Consider the following 21,553-nt stretch of genomic DNA (forward strand, 5'->3'; position numbering starts at 1 on the left):
GGAGCAGTAGACCATTTGGCTCCACGGAGCCTGCTCCGCCATTCAATAAGATCACGGCTGATTGGATCCAGGTCTCAACTCCACTTCCCCGCCCACTCCCCATAATCCTTGACTCCTTTGTCGTTCAAAAATCTGTCTATCTCCACCTTAAAGACATTCAATGACCCAGCCGCTACAGCTCTCTGAGGTAGAGAATTCCAGAGATTCACAACCCTCAGAGAAGAAATTCCTCCTCATTCCCCTTTTAAATCAGCAACCCCTTATCCTGAAACTATGCCCCTAGTTCTAGATTCCCTCACGAGGGGAAACATTCTCTCTGTATCTACCCTGTCAAGCCCCCTCAGAATCTTATACGTTTCAATAAGATCACCTCTAAGTCTTCTAAACTCCAATGATTACAGGCCCAATCTGCTCAATCTTTCTCATTATGAAAACCCCTTCATCTCAGTAATCAACCTCAGGAACCTTCTCTGAACTGCCTCCAGTGCAAGTGTATCCTTCCTGTAATAAGGAGACCAAAACTGTACGCAGTACTCCAGGTGTGGTCTTATCAACGCCATGTACAGTTGTAGCAGGACTTCCCTACTTTTATACTCCATCCCCCTTGCAATAAAGGCCAACATTCCATTTGCCTTCCAGATTAATTGCAGTAACTGCATGCTAAATTTTTGTGTTTAATGTACTAAGACCCCCAGATCCCGCTAAACCACCGCATTTCGTAATCTCACAATTTAAATAATTTGCTTTATTATTTCCCCAACCAAAGTGGATAACCTCGTTTTCCCACATTATACTCTATCTGCCAAAGTTTTCCCCACTCATTTAGCCTATCTATATCCCTTTGTACATTTGTTGTGTCCTCACAACTTGCTCGGTTAGCACAGGTTAGAGAGACAGTAAATCTCCGTCTACATTATCCATCAAACACTCCCAGGGCAGGTACAGCCTGGATTAGATCTAGAGTAAAGCTCCCTCTACACTGTCCCGTCAAACACTCAAAGGGCAGGTATCGAACATAAGAAATAGCAGGAGTTGGCCATTTGGCCTATCGAGGCTGCTCCGCCATTCAATAAGATCATGGCTGATTGGATCCAGGCCTCAACTCCACTTCCCTGCCCGCTCCCCATAATCCTTGACTCCTTTATCTTTCAAAAATCTGTCTATCTCCACTTTAAATACATTCAATGACCCAGCCCCCACAGCTCTCTGAGGTAAAAAATTCAAAACATTCACAGCCCTCCTGGAGAAATTCATCATCACCTCCATTTTAAATGAGCGACCCCTTATCCTGAAACTATGCCCCCTAGTTCTAGATACCCCCACGAGGGGAAACATCCTCTCTGTATCTACTCTGTCAAGCCCCCTCAAAATCTTATACATTTCAAAAGATCACCTCTAAATCTTCTAAACTCCAAGGAGTATAGGCCCAACCTGCTCAACCTTTCATCTCAGCAATCAACCTCGTGAACCTTCTCTGAACAGCCTCCAGTGCAAGTATATCCTTCCTTAAATAAGGAGACCAAAACTGTACGTAGTACTCCAGGTGTGGTCTTACCAATGCTATATACAGTTGCATCAGGACTTCCCCACTTTTATACTCCATCCCCCTTGCAATAAAGGCCAGCATTCTATTTGCCTTCCTAATTAATTGCAGTAACTGCATGCTAAATTTTTGTGTTTAATGTACAAGGACCCCCAGATCCCTCTGTACAAGACATATTGTAATCTCTCCCCATTTAAATAATAATTTGCTTTTTTATTTCTCCTAATAAGGGCAGGGACAGCACAAATTAGGTACATAGTAAATCTGTGTCAGAGGAACTGTACCCCAGTGAGAGTCAGTGCCAGAGGAAACTGCATTCCAGTGAGAATCAGTGCCAGAGGAAACTGTATTCCAGTGAGAATCAGTGCCAGAGGAAACTGTATTCCAGTGAGAATCAGTGCCAGAGGAAACTGTATTCCAGTGAGAGTCAGTGCCAGAGGAAACAGTACCCCAGGGAGAGTCAGTGCTACAGGAAACTGTACCCCAGAGAGAGTCAGTGCCAGAAGAAACTGTATTCCAGTGAGAATCAGTGCCAGAGGAAACATGCAGCACAGCCTGGTCTCCAGTCATCTTGGATCCCCTTGCCATTGGACCAAGACCTTGCTCTGCCAAGCCCGTGCGGTAGCTAATGTGCAAGGGTCACCTCACCTTAAAAGAATTCACGCTATTGGCAATACATAACAATCCTTTTCCTCTGTAGTTATCAATCTATTGCAATTCCCCATGCCTGTAGTTTCGTATCATTATAATTCAAAATATCTTCAGATTTCAGCAACAAATTGCATTTATATCACGCCTTAAACGTAGTAAAATGTCGCAAGGCACTTCACAGGACTGTTAGCAAACAAAATTTTACGCCCAGTCACGTAAGGAAATATTAGCACAGGTGACTGAAAGCTGGTCCAAAAGGCTAGGTATTAAGGAGCGTTTTAAAGGTGGAGGGGTTTAGGGAGGGAATTCCAGAGCTTATGGACTTGGCAGCTGAAGGTACGGCCACCAATATTGGTGGAATGAAAATTGGAGCTGCTCAAGAGGCCAGAATTGGAGGAATGCAAAGATCTGAGAGTTGTCGCGCTGGAGGAGGTTACAGCAATAGGGAGGGGCAAGGTCCTGGATGGATTTCAAAACAAGGATGAGAATTTTGAAAGCGGTGCATTGATGGACCAGGAGCCAATGTAGTTCAGCGAGCTCAGGGGTGATGGGTGAACGGAAATTGGTACAAGTTGGGATGAGAGGGCTGAGGACAGATTGAGTAGAATAGGCCTATATTCTCTGGAGTTTAGAAGAACGGAAGGTGATATCATTGAAACATATAAAATTCTTAGGAGGAACTGACAAGGGCTGGATAGTCGTGAGTTAGGGGATCTAGCATTAGGATAAGAGATCGGTCATTTAAGACTAAGAGGAGCTATTTCTTCACTCAGAGAGTTGTGAATCTTTAAAATTCTTTATCGAATAGAGATCTTACTGAATGGTGGAGCAGATGGGAGGGTCCGTATGACCAACTCCTGCTACTTGTGTTCTTGAATAAGAATACGGGCAGGAGTATTTTCGAAACATAGAAATTTACAGCACAGAAGGAGGCCATTTCTGACCATCGTGTCCGTGCCGGCCGACAAAGAGCCGCACGGCCCTCGGTCAGCAGCCCTGAAGGTTATATATAAATCTATGAACAATGGTGGAAAGGTAAATAGCAACCAGCGCGCCTCACACAACTGCGACACCCCTTGCACCGAAACATTCTACACTCCACCTCAACCAGAACCATGTGATGGCCTGGGAGAGGCAAAAAACAGGTAAAAACCCAGGCCAATTTATGGGAAAAAAATCTGGCAACATTTCTCTCCTACCCATCTAGGCGATCGAAACTAGTCAAGATCACCCTGGCCATATTCGATTCCGTGCAGCACTTACCATTATATCTGCTCTGGCCAACAAGAGGTGATCTAGTCTAATCCCAATTACCAGCTCGAGGTCTGTAACCCTGCAGGTTACGGCACTTTAAGTGCCCATCCAACCATCTCTTAAGTGGTGAGGGCTTCTGTGTCCACCACTCTTCCAGGCAGTGCGTTCCAGATCCCCACAACCCTCTGCGTAAAGAAGCCCCTCCCTCAAATCCCCTCTGAACCTTCCACCAACCACCTTAAAACTATGCTCCCTAGGTTTAAGCTTAAGTTTACGGAGAGTGTGAGGTGTGAGGCCGATCAGAGGCATGGATGAGGGTTTGAGCAGATGAGCTGAGGAAGGGGCAGAGACCGGCGATGTTATGGAGGTGGAAGTAAGCGTACTTGGTGATTGAGGGAATATGGGTTCGGAAGCTCACCCTGGGGTCAAGTATGAGGCCAATCAATAAATTGCAACTCTCCATATCTGTGTTTCAGTATATTAGAATACTACACATCTCTAGTGATCAATGCTTCAATATTAGTAGTTATCAATATAAAGTAGTTATCAATATATTTTCTTATAATTCTAAATGTTGATGAATGAATACTTGATTCTGTGGGTGATAGGCCGTGCTGGTCTTTCAGATCGGTCTGTGCACCGTGATCAGTGAATTGATGATGTGCTTCCGGTTCAATCTTTCCATTGGCTCTCTCACCAGATGGAAAATATTTGAACATTGAGCTCTGATGGTGTCAGTGTGAGTTCAGCCGCACCTAATGTACAGAGACCGGTCCATCTGCTGGGCTCGGCCTCAAACTGGAGTCACCTCTAAGATCAAAGCCCTTTACTCTAAAACACACACAAGATTCACTGTGACTGTGTTTAGACAGAAACTGATCTCACTTCACATCCCATTGCATGGCCTCATGCTGGATAATTGTGCTCGGTGGTTAGTCTCCCCCGGTCTCATTTCCTGTCTTACCTTGTAACCTGTGTGTACTGTCTACAGGACCGGTGTGTATCTGAGTAAATGGCACTTTCTCTTACCGTTCTCCCCAGTCGATCTATTGAAGCGCTTTCAATCAGAAGGGGCTCACTGGTTGGTGCTCTCACAATCCTATGCTGGTTCACCTGCTGTTGTTCCTCAGTCCACAATCCCTGTTTCCTTCCAGCTGTGGAACTTTCTCAATCACTCCGCCATTCACCGGGATCTAATTATCACAGGGCAGAAAATTAGAAGATTAATGTTGTGAAGTGGAATGTAGTGTAAAGTGTTTTTCCAAAGTTTCAGAAAAGTATATGTCCAGTATTTCTGTTTGATTTTATCCTTTTCCTCAGATCTCTGTCCCGCCCGTCTGGACTTAGAGAAAATCACCAGAATTCTCCCCGGATTACACACCGTCTGATCTCACTGGGCCCCCGGGTTACACACTGTCTGATCTCACTGGGCCCCCGGGTTACACACTGTCTGATCTCACTGGTACCCCGGGTTACACACGGTCTGATCTCACTGGGCCCCCGGGTTACACACTGTCTGATCTCACTGGGCCCCCGGGTTACACACTGTCTGATCTCACTGGGCTCCCGGGTTACACACTGTCTGATCTCACTGGGCCCCCGGGTTACACGCTGTCTGATCTCACTGGGCCCCCGGGTTACACACTGTCTGATCTCACTGGGCCCCCGGGTTAAACACCGTCTGATCTCACTGGGCCCCCGGGTTACACACTGTCTGATCTCACTGGGCCCCCGGGTTAAACACCGTCTGATCTCACTGGGCCCCCGGGTTACACACTGTCTGATCTCACTGGGCCCCCGGGTTACACACTGTCTGATCTCACTGGGCCCCCGGGTTACACACTGTCTGATCTCACTGGGCCCCCGGGTTACACGCTGTCTGATCTCACTGGGCCCCGGGTTACACACTGTCTGATCTCACTGGGCCCCCGGGTTAAACACCGTCTGATCTCACTGGGCCCCCGGGTTACACACTGTCTGATCTCACTGGGCCCCGGGTTACACACTGTCTGATCTCACTGGGCCCCCGGGTTACACGCTGTCTGATCTCACTGGGCCCCGGGTTACACACTGTCTGATCTCACTGGGCCCCCGGGTTAAACACCGTCTGATCTCACTGGGCCCCCGGGTTACACACTGTCTGATCTCACTGGGCCCCGGGTTACACACTGTCTGATCTCACTGGGCCCCCGGGTTACACACTGTCTGATCTCACTGGGCCCCCGGGTTACACACTGTCTGATCTCACTGGGCCCCCGGGTTAAACACCGTCTGATCTCACTGGGCCCCCGGGTTACACACTGTCTGATCTCACTGGGCCCCCGGGTTACACACTGTCTGATCTCACTGGGACCCCGGGTTACACACTGTCTGATCTCACTGGGCCCCCGGGTTGAACACCGTCTGATCTCACTGGGCCCCGGTGACGAGAAGCCGAGGGGAGGGGGAGGAAAGGGGATGGGAGGGGGAGAGGAGTGGGGGACAATTACAGGAGTCCGTCAGCTTTCCCAGGAACCCCCACCACTCTCACACCCGGTTTGTCTCCTCCCTCCCCAGTCATTCTGGGGGTGTGCCTCCTGTGTCAGTCTGTGCGCCCGTGTGTCTCTTTTGCCCTCCCCCCCGGGACACTCTCCCTCGGCCCCCCCCCCGGTGCCGCTCAGCTCCGCTCACTTTCGGCCATTTTGTTTACCTTCACCAAAGGCCAGCCTGCGGAGATCCCGCACATGCGCAGTGCCGCCTCACAGCGCGCTCAGGGATGCGTTGTCTGCCCCTGCAATTGGCTGATTGACCTGATTGACAGGCCGCCCACCAATCGCGGCCCTGTTTCTGCCATTTACCCCGCCCACTCCCACTGTCGGAGGCGGCTTGCTACGTGGCTACGATTCGAACCCGCGCCGCCACTCACTCAGCGCCAATGACGTCACCAATTCGGTCGCATGAGCTGCGTGACGTCACAACCCGGCAAGAAGGGGTGTGTGACGTCAAACCCCAGCAACGCGAGCTGTGTGACACAGTAACCTGGCAACGCAGTCTCTATGATGTCATGTCGGGGAGGGCACCCACCCCACAGGATGGGCGTATACCGAGCCTGGCACCACGGGAGGGCGCCCACCCCACAGGATGGTGTATACCGAGCCTGGCACCAGGGGAGGGCACCCACCCCACAGGATGGCATATACCGAGCCTGGAACCAAGGGAGGGCACAGACCCCACAGGATGGGTGTATACCGCGGTAGCCTGGCACTAGGGGAGGGCACAAACCCTACAAGATGGCCATATACCGAGCCTAGCACAAGGGGAGGGCACCGACCCCACAGGATGGGCGTATACCGAGCCTGGCACCAGGGGAGGGCACAAATCCCACAGAATGGCCGAGTATTGAGCCTGGCACCAGGGGAGGGCACAAACCCCACAGGATGGCCGAGTATTGAGCCTGGCAACAGTGGTGGGGGGTGGCGGACGCGGGGAGTGCACCAACACCACAGAATTGCCATGTATTGAGCCTGGCACCAGGTGCGTGGAGGGCAGCAGGAAACCATTGGCCCATTGGTTGTCACGTGTGTGTCCAGCGGGGCGGGAGCTGCGGGTTTTACCATCAGTGACAGGCCCAGATTACCCAGGTGTATCGGCGCTGCATGACCCACGGGACAGGAACAAGAAGGAGAGAATGTTCTGAAGTTCTATCCTGTACTTACAGTGATGACTTTTGTAAACTCCTTTTACAGGGTGTTAGAAGGAGAAGATTAGCATACGGGAAGCTCAAACCCAAAGATCACATCCCGATCTGCCACAGTCAGTCGATTCATCAAGGGCTGATTATCATCGGCCTTTTACATAAGAACATAAGAAATAGGAGCAGGAGTAGGCCGTAAGGCCCCTGGAGCCTGCTCCGCCATTTAATACAATCATGGCTGATCTGATTATAGACTCAGGTCCACTTTCCTGCCCGCTCCCCATAACCCCTTAATCCCTTATCGGTTAAGAAACTGTCTACCGCTGTCTTAAATTTATTTAATGTCCCAGCTTCCACAGCTCTCTGAGGCAGCGAATTCCACAGATTTACAACCCTCTGAAAGAAGAAATTTCTCCTCATCTCAGCTTTAAATGGGCGGCCCCTTATTCTAAGGTTATGCCCCCTAGTTCCAGTCTCCCCTATCAGTGGAAACATCCTCTCTGCATCCACCTTGTCAAGCCCCCTCACAATCTTATACGTTTCGATAAGATCACCTCTCATTCTTCTGAATTCCAATGAGTAGAGGCCCATTCTACTCAACCTTTCCTTGTAAGTCAATCCCCTCATCTCCGGAATCAACCTAGTGAACCTTCTCTGAACTGCCTCCAAAGCAAGTACATCCTTTCGTAAATATGGAAACCAAGGCAGTATTCCAGGTGTGGCCTCACCAATACCCTGTAATTGTAGGAAGACTTCCCTGCTTTTATACTCCATCCCCTTTGCAGTAAAGGCCAAGATACCATTGGCCTTCCTGATCACTTGCTGTACCTGAATACTAACCTTTTGTGTTTCATGCACAAATATCCCCAGGTCCCATTGAACTGCAGCACTTTGCAATTTTTCTCCATTTAAATAATAACTTGCTCTTTGATTTTTTTTTTGCCAAAGTGCATGACCTCACACTTTCCAACATTATGCCAAATTTTTGCCCACTCACTTAGCCTGTCTATGTCGTTTTGCAGGTATTTTGTGTCCTCCTCACACATTGCTTTTTATCCCATCTTTGCATCGTCAGCAAACTTGGCTACGTTACACTCGGTCCTTTCTTCCAAGTTGTTAATATAGATTGTAAATAGTTGGGGTCCCAGCGGCACCCCACTAGTTACTGATTGCCAATCCGAGAATGAACCATTTATACCGACTCTCTGTTTTCTGTTAGCCAATCCTCTATCCATGCTAATCTATTACCCCCAACCCCGTGAACTTTTATCTTGCGCAGTAACCTTTTATGTGGCACCTTGTCAAATGCCTTCTGGAGGTCCAAATATACATCCACTGGTTCCCCTTTATCCACCATGTTTGTTACATCCTCAAAGAATTCCAGCAAATTTGTCAAACATGACTTCCCCTTCATAAATCCACGCTGACTCTGCCTGACCGAATTATGCTTTTCCAAATATCCTGCGACTGTTTCTTTAATAATGTACTCCAACATTTTCCCAACCACAGATGTTAGGCTAACTGGCCTAGTTTCCTGCTTTTTGTCTGCCTCCTTTTTTAAATAGGGGCGTTACATTTGTAGTTTTCCAATCTGCTGAGACCTCCCAGAGTCCAGGGAATTTTGGTAAATTGTAACCAATGCATCCACTATCCCTGCCGTTACTTCTCTTAAGACCGTAGGATGCAAGTCATCAGGTCCAGGGAATGTATCCGCCTTTAGTCCCATTATCTTACTTTTTAGTGATTGTGATAAGTTCTTTCCCCCACCCCCCCGAAAACCCCTTGACTATCCACTGTTGGAATATTGCTTGTGTCCTTTACCTTAAAGACTGATACAAAATATTTGTTTAGAGTTTCTGCTATCTCTTTGTTCCCCATCACTAATTCCCGTTCTCGTCCTCTGAGGGACCAACATTTACTTTAGCCACTGTTTTCCTTTTTATATACCTATAGAAACTCTTGCTGTCTGTTTTTATATTTTGTGCTAGTTTACTTTCATAGTCTATCTTCCCTTTCTTAATGATTTTTTTTGTCATTCTTTGCTGACTTTTAAAAGCTTCCCAATCTTCTGTTCACTCACTAGTTTTGGCCACTTTGTATGCCTTTGTTTTTAATTGGATACCGTCCTTTATTTCTTTAGTTAGCCACGGATGGCTATCTTTTCTTTTACACCCTCAATAGAACTGGAACTGGATTGCAGTGGGACTTTCAGGAGAATATTAAAGTTGGGCACCAGAGAAATAATTAAAATCTGAGCGTCAATATCAGGGCAACTTATTCCCGGGGCATTCATTCATCGCGGGCCACCCCGACCTGCGAGAGGACACCACCTCAGGTCAGGAGGATAAAAGAGCAGCGTGGGTCCTGGGACATCGTGGGTCACCCTGACCTGCGAGAGGACATATTCTCATCCGTTCCGTGTACTGCTTTCATCTGCATAGTGCTACATGTAACGTGATTCATGATCGGTATTGAAATGTATCCCGGAATGTAATGTAAACCTGTTATTATCTTCTCCATGTAATACCCTTATTTGCACAGTCGTACATGTAACGTGATTTACGGATTGTACTAAACTGTACCTTGAAATGAAATGCACGCTGGTGCATCGTATGGAACTGCTGTCAGCATCCAAACGAATTGTATGGAATTGCTGACCGCAAGGTACTGAACTATTTTCCAATGTACTGTGAAAATTTTATATAAATAAAGTATATTTTTGAAGGAAAAAAAAGACTATCGTGGGTCAGGAGGATAAAAGAGCATACCACTGCAGCTTCCAGAGTGAGCTGCTACAAGTGTGCGACGGCTTCGAGGTGGGCGACTGGATGACATCATCAAAATCCAGGTCACAGTTTGGAGCGTGGGCAGGAACATCGGCGGGGTCCAGGTACAGCGGAGGAGCGGGAAGGTCGGGACGGATGAGCGGCGAGAGATCGTGGCGGAGGAGCGGTGAGAGATCGTGGCGGAGGAACGGTGAGAGATCGTGGCGGAGGAACGATGCGAGATCGGGACAGAGGAGCGGCGAGAGATCGGGACGGAGGAGCGGCGAGGGATCGTGGCGGAGGAGCGGCGAGAGATCGTGGCAGAGGAACGGTGAGAGATCGTGGCGGAGGAACGGTGAGAGATCGTGGCGGAGGTACGGTGAGAGATCGTGGCGGAGGAACGGTGAGAGATCGTGGCGGAGGAACGGTGAGAGATCGTGGCGGAGGTACGGTGAGAGATCGTGGCGGAGGAATGGTGAGAGATCGTGGCGGAGGAATGGTGAGAGATCGTGGCGGAGGAATGGTGAGAGATCGTGGCGGAGGAATGGTGAGAGATCGTGGCGGAGGAACGGTGAGAGATCGTGGCGGAGGAACGGTGAGAGATCGTGGCGGAGGAGCGGGAAGGTCAGGGCGGAGGAACGGTGAGAGATCGTGGCGGAGGAACGGTGAGAGATCGTGGCGGAGGAGCGGGAAGGTCGGGGCAGAGGAACGGTGAGAGATCGTGGCGGAGGAACGGTGGGAGATCGTGGCGGAGGAGCGGGAAGGTCGGGGCGGAGGAACGGTGAGAGATCGTGGCAGAGGTACGGTGAGAGATCGTGGCGGAGGAACGGCGAGAGATCGTGGCGGAGGTACGGTGAGAGATTGTGGCGGAGGTACGGTGAGAGATCGTGGCGGAGGAATGGTGAGAGATCGTGGCGGAGGACCGGTGAGAGATCGTGGCGGAGGAGCGGGAAGGTCGGGGCGGAGGAACGGTGAGAGATCGTGGCGGAGGAACGGTGAGAGATCGTGGCGGAGGTACGGTGAGAGATCGTGGCGGAGGAGCAGGAAGGTCGGGGCGGAGGAACGGTGAGAGATCGTGGCGGAGGAGCGGGAAGGTCGGGGCGGAGGAACGGTGAGAGATCGTGGCGGAGGAACGGTGAGAGATCGTGGCGGAGGTACGGTGAGAGATCGTGGCGGAGGAGCGGGAAGGTCGGGGCGGAGGTACGGTGAGAGATCGTGGCGGAGGAGCGGGAAGGTCGGGGCGGAGGAACGGTGAGAGATCGTGGCGGAGGAACGGTGAGAGATCGTGGCGGAGGTACGGTGAGAGATCGTGGCAGAGGAGCGGGAAGGTCGGGGCGGAGGTACGGTGAGAGATCGTGGCGGAGGTACGGTGAGAGATCGTGGCGGAGGAGCGGGAAGGTCGGGGCGGAGGAACGGTGAGAGATCGTGGCGGAGGAACGGTGAGAGATCGTGGCGGAGGAACGGTGAGAGATCGTGGCGGAGGTACGGTGAGAGATCGTGGCGGAGGTACGGTGAGAGATCGTGGCGGAGGTACGGTGAGAGATCGTGGCGGAGGAACGGTGAGAGATCGTGGCGGAGGAGCGGGAAGGTCGGGGCGGAGAAACGGTGAGAGATCGTGGCGGAGGAACGGTGAGAGATCGTGGCGGAGGTACGGTGAGAGATCGTGGCGGAGGAACGGTGAGAGATTGTGGCGGAGGAACGGTGAGAGATCGTGGCGGAGGTACGGTGAGAGACCGTGGCGGAGGTGCGGTGAGAGATCGTGGTGGAGGAACGGTGAGAGATCGTGGCGGTGGAACGGTGAGAGATCGTGGCGGTGGAACGGTGAGAGATCGTGGCGGAGGTGCGGTGAGAGATCGTGGTGGAGGAACGGTGAGAGATCGTGGCGGAGGAACAGTGAGAGATCATGGCGGAGGAACGGTGAAAAATCGTGGCGGAGGTGTGATGAATGAGGGTACGGGGTCCAGAAGAGCCGAGAGCCCAGGGCAGCACGGACCTGCCCACACTGCGATATGTGTGCGCACTAGGTCCTTGCAGCAAAGCAGATCTCCTGCCGTCCTGGTTAACCCTTGCCACTGGATAAAGGCCGAGCTCTGTCAATCCTGTGTGGTGGCTGGTGTGAGACGGTCACCACACGTTAAAACAATCCAGGCACAGGCATCTTCCACCCTTCAATTGGAGTTCAGGACTGGAATATCGGCTCCTTCATTGAAACATCTGCGAACCCATGTGGAAGCAAGTCATCCTGGTTCCAGGGACCGCCGATGATGATGAAGACTATTCTCGGGGAGGTTGCGGGTATTCCCGGGATTCTGTAGATATTGTGGGAGGCAGATTAGTTCGGTGACAATCGCAGATCTGCCCCGGAATAGACAAAACAATCTGTGACCCTCCTGTGAAGCGCCAGAGGACGTTTTACTGCGTTAAAGGCGCTATATAAAGACAAGTTGTTGTTGTTGTTGTCCCGCCAATCCCTCTTTTTTTTCATAGGCAGTCCCTCGGAATTGAGGAAGGCTTGCTTCCACTCCTAAAATATGAGATCTTTGGTGGTTGAACAGTCCAATATGAGAGCCACAGACCCTGTCACATGTGGAACCGATATTCGTCGGAGGAAGTGGTGGGTGGCACTGAATTATCACACGTTCCTTCCGCTGCCTGTGCCTGACCACTTCACGCTCGCGGTGTTGAGATTCGAAGTGCTCAACAACCTCCCGATGCACTTCCTCCACTTAGGGCGGTCTTTGGCCAGGGTCTCCCAGGTGTCAGTGGGGATGTTGCACTTCATCAGGGAGGCTTTGAGGGTGTCCTTGTAACGTTTCCTCTGCCCACCTTTGGCTCGTTTGCCATGACGGAGCTCCGTGTAGAGCGCTTGCTTTGGGAGTCCCGTGTCTGGCATGCGGACAATGTGGCCTGCCCAGCGGAGCTGGTCGAGTGTGGTCAGTGCTTCAATGCTGGAGATGTTGGTCTGGTCGAGGACGCTAACGTTGGTGCGTCTGTCCTCCCAGGGGATTTGCAGGATCTTGCGGAGACATCTATGGTGGTATTTCTCCAGCGACTTGAGCTGTCTGCTGTACATGGTCCATGTCTCTGAGCCATACAGGAGGGCGGCTATTACTACAGCCCTGTAGACCATGAGCTCGGTGGTAGGTTTGAGGGCCTGGTCTTCAAACACTCTTTTCCTCAGGCGGCCGAAGGCTGCACTGGAGGCGGTGTTGGATCTGGTGGTCAATGCCTGCCCTTGTTGATAAGAGACTCCCGAGGTTTGGGGAATGGTCCCCGGTGTCCAGGGCAGCGCCGTGGACCTTGCTGACTGGGGGGCAGTGCTGTGCGGCGGGGACAGGCTGCTGGAGGACCTTTGTCTTACGGATGTTTAGTGTCAGGCCCGAGCTCTCGGTCGCCTCAGTAAATACGTCACAATGTCCTGGAGTGGAACACAGGGGCAAAGGTCACCGCCCGTTAAACATTCAAATATTTCAACCCAACCGCCAAGCTCCGAGCGCGAGCCTCGCTCAACCCAAATCATGGCCGCAAACCCCGCCTCCCAGCGGCACTGATTGGCCAGGGGCGGCCCGGTGAGGAGCTCCCGGGGGAAGCCGATTGGCCGGAGCGCCTGTCACTCAGAGTGAGGGAGGCGGGTTTCCGGGGCGGGGCTCTCCCGGGGGAAGCGGATTGGCCGGAGCGTCTGTCACTCAGAGTGAGGGAGGTGGGCCCGGGCCTCAGTGGGACTCGGAGCTCGGGCAGTGTGTTTGGGCCGGGCGCCAGTGACGCGGCGCTGGGCCTTTGTGTCGGTGAGTTGGAGCCGGTGGGAGCGGCTGAGGGCGGCCGCCTGGTTTTATACCCGGGGGGTGAGGAGGAGGGGGATGTGTTTGCTCCAGTCTGTACTATATATAATGTGTTGAATGTTGTTGTGGATTGTTACAGAGGGGAAACACATTGAAATAGTGTTTGCAATGACAGGGTCTGCTGCCCAGTGAGTGAGCCACAGGCCTGGCTGCTGGGTACAGGATGTGCTGCAGAAGGCACAGATCAAATGTTTCATCTATTGGAAGGTAATGCACCTAATTCCGGACCTGCCAAGTCTGTTATTTGGAGTGGGCACCATATAGCGGATCATTTTTAAATTCACAAACCGCAGCCGTGCCTTCAGCTGCCTGGGCCCTGAGCTCTGGATTCTCTCCCTAAACCTCTCCGCCTCGCTACCCCTCTCCTTTAAAGCGCTCCTTAAAACCTGCCTCTTTTACCAGCTTTTGGTCACCTGTCTTAATATCTCCTCACGTGGCTCAGTGTTGACACCGATTTAAGAAGCGGGGTGAAATGCAACTTTGTTTTTATAAACACAGCGAGTTGTTGTGATCTGGAACTACTTTTGAAGTGTATTTGTGGTTGTAATGTCGGAAACGTGGCCGTCAATCTGCACACGGCAAGCTCCCACAAGCAGCAATGTGTTAGCGACCAAATAATATGTTTTTGTTGATGTTGGTTGAGGGATAAATATTGGCTAGGGTATTGTGGATAACTTCCCCTGCTCTTCAAAATAGTGCCGTGAGATCTTTTACATCCACCTGAGGGGGTAGACGGGAGGCTCGGTTTAAGATTTCATCCAAAAGACGGCACCTCCGACAGTGCAGCGCTCCCTCAGCACTGCATTGGTGTGTCAGCCTAGATTTTGTGCTCAAGGTTCTGGAGCAGGACTTAAACCCATAACCTTCTGAGTCTTAAAAAACCCAAATTGGTAATACAGAAAAATAGACAGGAGGAGTTGGGGACAGGTCTTGGTGCAATTATCTCCCTCCTGTCACACTATATGAAGGCACAGTTTTAAGAGGATGACTTCTTTACCCAGAGAGTGTTGAGAATGTGGAATTTGCTGCTGCATGGAGTTGTTGAGGAGAATAGCACAGATGCAATTGAGGGGAAACTAAGTTCTTTATTATTCTTTGTCATCCTTTATTATCAGGGTCCCCTCCACCCCCCCTTACCATTCAAGCCTGCTCCCCCGTTCAATAAGATCATGGTTAATCTTCGACCTTAACTCTACTTTCCCACCCAATCCCCATATCCCTTGATTTCCCCCAGAGTCCAAAAATCTATCGATCTCAGCCTTAAATATACTCAGAGACTCAGCATCCATAGCCCTTTGGGTTAGAGCATTTCAAAGATTCACATCCCTCTCAGTGAAGAAATTCCTCCTCATCTCGGTCTTAAATGACCGACCGTTTATCCTGAGACTATGTCCCCTAGTTCTAGACTCTCCAGACAGGGGAAACAACCTCTCAGCATCTACCCTGTCAGTCCCCCTCAGAATCTTGTGTTTCAATGAGATCACACCTCTTCTTAACTCCAGAGAGTATGGGCCCAATGTGCATTGGGGAGGGGGGAGAGGAGGGGGGGAGAGGAAGGGGGATGGGATGAGGAGAGGGAGAGGATGGGGGATATGATGAGGAGTGGGAGAGGAAGGGGGATGGGATGAGGAGGGGGAATGGTGAGGAGGGGGAGAGGAAGGGGGATGGGATGAGGAGGAGGAATGGTGAGGCAGAGGATGGATGCAAATAATTCCCATAATATAATGGTGGGTAATCTTAGTCATGGATTAAAGACCATCTGTGCATGGTATCTTCTGTTTTTTTTGAGGGGGCTGTCATCTATTGTAAGGTGTGTATGTGTGTTCTTAAATTAGACTTTAGTGTGAAGAATCTGCTCATAGCTGGGAGTATGGGCAAGAAATGATTGAATCAGCAACAACAGGAAATGATGCTGTATCAGAACTATCTCAGTCACACACTGTCGCTGACTTGTGTCTGACAGTTTCTAGCAGAGGGCATGTCATGCTGCAATAATGGCGTGTGTTGATCCCGTAGAAAGAAAGAAAGACTTGCATTTATATAGCGCCTTTCACGAGCTCAGGGCATCCCAAAGTGCTTTACAGCCAATGAAGTACTTTTGAGGTGTAGTCGGTGTTGTAAAGTAGGAAACGCAACAGCCAATTTGCGCACAGCAAGATCCTGCAAACAGCACTGTGACAATGCCCAGCTCATCTGTTTTAGTGATGTTGGTTGAAGGATTGACCCAGGACACTGAGGTGAACTCCCCTGCTCTCTCCTTCCCAATAGGAAACATGGTGTTGCCAGACTTTGCATTTTATTTAAATTTCAGGATATCTTGTGAGCTGGAGGAGGGCAGGAATCTTACGGTGCATCTAATGTTGTTGAAGTATAGAAAGCTCAGTACTTCTGTTCATAGTTCAGCTGATTCTGCATGTCTTAACTCAGTATGTCCTGGCTCAGTGTGATTGGGACAGTCATGTCACATACTCTGTGTTGATGCAAAGCAGTTTGAGATTGATGGCGAGGGGAGATGTGCAGAGTAACTCTGAAGACCAATAGTTTCCATTGACCGTGGGCCAGGAGAGAGTTTGACTCCACTTCAGCTTTGCACCAGCTGCAACCATTATGAAGTGAAGTTAAAACAGTTGGTCCAGCTAAGAATTTATTTTAAAATTCACATTTAATCCTAATTGTAGCAGAACCCTGACTCTGCTGTCAGCACCTAGAATCATAGAAACACACAGCACTGGAGGCCATTCTGCCCATCGTGCCTGTGCTGGCTCTTTGAAAGAGCTGTCCCATTAGTCTCACTCCTCTGCTCTTTCCCCAGAGCCCTGTGAATGTCTCCTAGTCAACTATTTATCCAATTCCCATTTGAAAGTTACGATTGAATCTGCTTCCACCTCCCTTTCAGGCAGTGTACTCCAGATCACCTTAACTCGCTGTGTAAAAATGTTTCCCCTCATTTCCTCCCTGGATTTTTTGCCAACTAACTTCAGACCTCATTTAATTTAAATTGCAGGTGAAAATGAACTCAATCCTACATTCTCTGAGGCAGAAGGAAATCTCATGATTTTGAGTTTAAGCAGCAAGAGAGCAGCTCCGAAATGAAGGTGAATTCTCAGTAGGCCGATGTGGGCTGTGCCTGTACGGGGAGCGTGTTATGCACCCCATGCCTGGCTAACAGAACTCTTTCCCTGTGCATTTTCAGCAGCGTGGCTTGGTGGTTATTAAGCATTGTAATCAATGTGCTGGTGACCTGCAATAGTTTTGTTTTCTTCTTTAACAAACTTTTTTTGTCTTCACAGCAACAGTCGAATCAATCGCAGAACCTCATCGACTCTGAATTTTCCACATTGCGCAATATTTTGGATGAAAAGGAACAGAATTTAGTCGAAGAACTGAATGAGGAAAAGGATGATATTTTATTCAGAATGGAGACAAATCTGTGAGAAATCTGAGACAATTCACAATAAGCTTTCCTTGCTGTAGATAAATAACCTGAACCTCGGGATAGAAAGCACAATTTTGAAGTTTGCAGACGAGTCAAAACTTGGCAACGTAGTGAATAGTGAGCAGCATAGAAGCAGACTTCAGGAGGACAAAGACAGACTGGAGAAATGGGCAGACACATGGCAGGTGCAGTTTAACGTGGCTGAGTGTGAGGTGATGCACTTTGGGAAGAACAACATGGAGAGGTAGTATAATCTAAATGGTGCTATTTTGAGGGTTGTGCAGGAACAGAAGGAACTGGGGTAAATGTTCACAAATCTTTGAAGGTGGCAGGGCAAGTTGATAAGACAGTGAAGAAAGCTTGTGGGATACTTGGCTTTGTAAACGGGGGCATTGAATTCAATACAAGGAAGTCATGCTGAACCTTTACATATCACTGGTTAGGCTGCAGCTGGAGTATTGTGTAGAATTCTGGGAACCACACTTGAGGAAGGATGTCAAGGTCTTGGAGAGAGTAAGGAGGAGGTTTATTGGGATGAGAGTAGGATGAGGGACTTCAGTAAAGTGGAGAGATAGCAGAAGCTGGGATTGTTCTCCTTGGAGCAGCAAAGGTCAAGGGGACACCTAATGGAGGTATTCAAAATTCTGAGGGGGTTTTGATTGAGCAAACGGGAGAAACTGTTTCTTCTGACAACCGGATCGGTAGCCCGAGGTCACAGATCTAAAATAATTGGCAAGAGAACTAGAGGGGAAATGTGGAGATATGTTTTCAGATTTGGAACCTGAAAGGGCGGTAGAAGCAGATTCCATCGGGACGTTCAAAGGGCAATGGGACATGTAGCTGGAGAGAACTAATTTTCAGGGTTATGGGGAAAGGATTGGGTGGGGGAATAAATTGGACAGCTCTTTCACAGGATCAACAGCTTTAATCTCCTCGATGTCTTTGCCATCCAGGCCCACATCACATCCTTACTGTCTATTTTGCTGTGCCTGAATACTTTTTTAAAAATTCATTCAGAGTTGTGGAAATCTGGAACTCCCTCCCTCAAAAGACTGAATGCTCGGATCAAACAATTCAACATTTTCCAGACTGAGATGGGTAGATTGTTGTTGGTTAAGGGCATCAAAGGATATGGAGCAGAAGTGGGTAAATGCAGTTGAGGTACATATCAGCCATGATCTAACTGGTGGAACAGGCTCCTCCTGTCCCTGTGCACCATCCTCTGCAGTCAGCCATGTTTATAATATTCCCACAACACTGGAGTTCCCGAGTGCTGCAGTAGTCTCGTGTTTTGGAATTGCTGATCCCGAATGCATTCAGCATTCACGTCTATACAGCTTACTATAGATGTTCCATCTTTTGGCCCCTAGTTTACCCTTGTTAATGTTACCTGGTTCTTGTATATCACCCACCTGCTGTCCAGATTCCACTCTGTAATCAATGTCATGTGGATCACCTTTCCTCCTGGCCTTCTCCCTCCTCCAATGTAAATGCTTCTTGCAGCTACTTCAATGTTCCTGACCAGTTCCATGGTTTTTATTTGGTCAGCTCTCTCCCATTTTTTGTCACAGGAACAGCGCCATTTATGTCCCAGTATTATTTTCGCAGCAGATTGACATAATTTGCGATTTTCTTTGCAAACATCTTTGTCACCAAAAACAGGAAGTATAACACAGGGAATTGCCTTGATTTTCTCGGCCATCCTTGCATGGGATGGTTCAGAGCCCTTACAGGATTTCATACATTGTCATTTAGCCTCCCCTGCTCCTCCAGTACCTTTTGTCATTTATCTTCAATGTGCACAGACCTATCTCTGGGTAACCAACTCATCATCATTACCGCACTCATCACCACCCACCTCCCTACAGCCAGAATCTCCCTGCACATTAACAGACTGCAGGAAGATATCAGTGAACTGGTCACGTGGGCAGAACAGTGGCAAATAGAATTCAATCCGCAGAAGTGTGAGGTCATGCATTTGGGGAGGGCTAACAAGGCGAGGGAATACACATTAAATGGTGGGACACTGAGCAGTGTAGAGGAGCTGACATTGAGACACGTGGGCTCTACAGTAGCAGAGGGGAGTGAATTGTTCCTTTGCCCGCTGTATACTGTACATGTACAGGAGATGACACTGAGACACACATGGGCTTTACAGTATCAAGGGGTATGGTGAGAAAGCAGGAATGGGGTACTGAAGTTGCATGTTCAGCCATGAACTCATTGAATGGCGGTGCAGGCTAGAAGGGCCGAATGGCCTACTCCTGCACCTATTTTCTATGTTTCTATGTTTCTACCAGGCGGGATTTATGAGGATGTTGCCTGGACTGGAGAATTTTAGCTTTGAGGAAAGACTGGATAGGCTGAGATTGTTTATTCTTTGGCAAAGAGGAGGCTGAGGAGAGACCTGAGTGAATAGGAAGGACCTATTTCCCAAAGCAGTGGGGTCAACAAGCAGGGGGCATAGATTTAAAGTAATTGGTAGGAGGTTGAGCGGGTATTTGAGGGGAAATATTTTCACCCAGAGGGTGGTTGGGGTATGGAACTCACTTACCGAAAGGTTGGTAGAGGCAGAAAACCTCACCACGACGAAAATGTACTTGAATGTACACTTGAAGTGCCATAACCTACAGGGCTAGGACCAAGAGCTGGAAAGTGGGATTAGGCCGGATAACTCTTCGTCGGCCGGCACGGACACAATGGGCCGAAATGGCCTCCTGCCCTGCTGTAAATTTCTATGATTCTATGAACTGCATCTTTGTCCTAACTATGTTCTCTGGCTTCTGAACTACTTGTTCCTCCATTACTTGGTCTTCTGCATTCGGAGTTAGTGCTTGATCTAATTAAATGGTGGAACAGTCTCGAGGGGCTGAATGACCTACTCCTGTACCTATGTTCCAATATCTGCACATTGTTGTAAGAACATAAGAACACAAGAATTAGGAACAGGAGTAGGCCATCTAGCCCCTCGAGCCTGCTCCGCCATTCAACAAGATCATGGCTGATCTGGCCGTGGACTCAACTCCACTTACCCACCCGCTCCCCGTAACCCTTAATTCCCTTATTGGTTAAAAATCTATCTATCTGTGATTTGAATACATTCAATGAGCTAGCCTCAACTGCTTCCTTGGGCAGAGAATTCCACAGATTCACAACCCTCTGGGAGAAGAAATTCCTTCTCAACTCGGTTTTAAATTGGCTCCCCCATATTTTGAGGCTGTGCCCCCTAGTTCTAGTCTCCCCGACCAGCGAAAACAACCTCTCTGCCTCTATCTTTTCTATCCCTTTCATTATTTTAAATGTTTATATAAAATCATCCCTCATCCTTCTGAACTCCAACGAGTAAAGACCCAGTCTACTCAATCTATCATCATAAGGTAAGCCCCTCATCTCCAGAATCAGCCGAGTGAATTGTCTCTGTACCCCCTCTAAAGCCAGTATATCCTTCCTTAAGAAAGGTGACTTTCTCAGTGTCTTTACAAGCATTCTTCCTGCCGTCAGTGCATCCTCTATTATCTTATGTGCTCAGTTTCCCCCAGCAGTTATTTCTGTTTCTTGCTGCCCCTGTACCTGTTTGCAAAAATCCCTGTCCCAGCTCCCCAGTGACTCGCCCTCAATATTGAGTACCAGCCCATGCACTTCACTAAACTGACTCAATTTGTCCAACCCGGGTCTTTGCTTATTAGCTTTCCAACCGTTTCCTTTCATTAGTTCCCATCTGCTCCTCTCAAAGGCCCTAACATAGAAATATAGAAAATAGGTGCAAGAATAGGCCATTCGGCCCTTCGAGCCTACATCGCCTTTCAATGAGTTCATGGCTGAACATGCAAATTCAGTACCCCATTCCTGCTTTCTCGCCATACCCTTTGATGCCCCTAGTAGTAAGGACTACATCTAACTCCTTTTTGAATATATTTAGTGAATTGGCCTCAACAACTTTCTGTGGTAGAGAATTCCACAGGTTCACCACTCTGGGTGAAGAAGTTTCTCCTCTGTCCTAAATAGCTTACCCCGTATCCTTAGACTGTGACCACATCAACTGGTTCTCCCTTGTCCACTTTACTGGAAACATCCTCAAAAAATTCCAGAAGATTTGTCAAGCATGATTTCCCTTTCACAAATCCATGCTGACTTGGACCTATCATGTCACCTCTTTCCAAATGCGCTGCTATGACATCCTTAATAATTGATTCCATCATTTTACCCACGACCGATGTCAGGCTGACCGGTCTATAGTTTCCTGTTTTCTCTCTCCCTCTTTTTAAAAAGTGGGGTTACATTGGCTACCCTCCACTCCATAGGAACTGATCCAGAGTCTGTGGAATGTTGGAAAATGACTATCAATACATCCGCTATTTCCAAGGCCACCTCCTTAAGTACTCTGGGATGCAG

At 49.2% G+C, this 21,553-nt stretch overlaps 1 protein-coding gene across 5 annotated transcripts in view; it reads right to left on the bottom strand.

The window, feature by feature from the left end:
• LOC139250064 (zinc finger protein 239-like) overlaps positions 1-13,236 on the bottom strand; it is a 307,496-nt gene extending 294,260 nt beyond the window's left edge. Inside the window, exons 1-2 of one of the 5 annotated variants that reach the window (XM_070872639.1) lie at positions 12,463-13,236; positions 4,478-4,641 (exon numbers count right to left, since the gene is read on the bottom strand). The gene's annotated coding sequence lies outside the window, so the exon portion shown is untranslated. Of the gene's footprint in view, positions 1-4,477; positions 4,811-5,980; positions 6,072-6,118; positions 6,138-9,889; positions 10,154-12,462 lie in introns of those variants that run through there. The other 4 variants (XM_070872636.1, XM_070872637.1, XM_070872638.1 and 1 more) reach the window with 4 other exon arrangements.
• Between the last annotated feature and the right edge of the window lie 8,317 nt (positions 13,237-21,553).

The sequence above is a fragment of the Pristiophorus japonicus genome, unplaced genomic scaffold (assembly GCF_044704955.1).
Source record: "Pristiophorus japonicus isolate sPriJap1 unplaced genomic scaffold, sPriJap1.hap1 HAP1_SCAFFOLD_343, whole genome shotgun sequence".
Taxonomy (NCBI): domain Eukaryota; kingdom Metazoa; phylum Chordata; class Chondrichthyes; family Pristiophoridae; genus Pristiophorus; species Pristiophorus japonicus.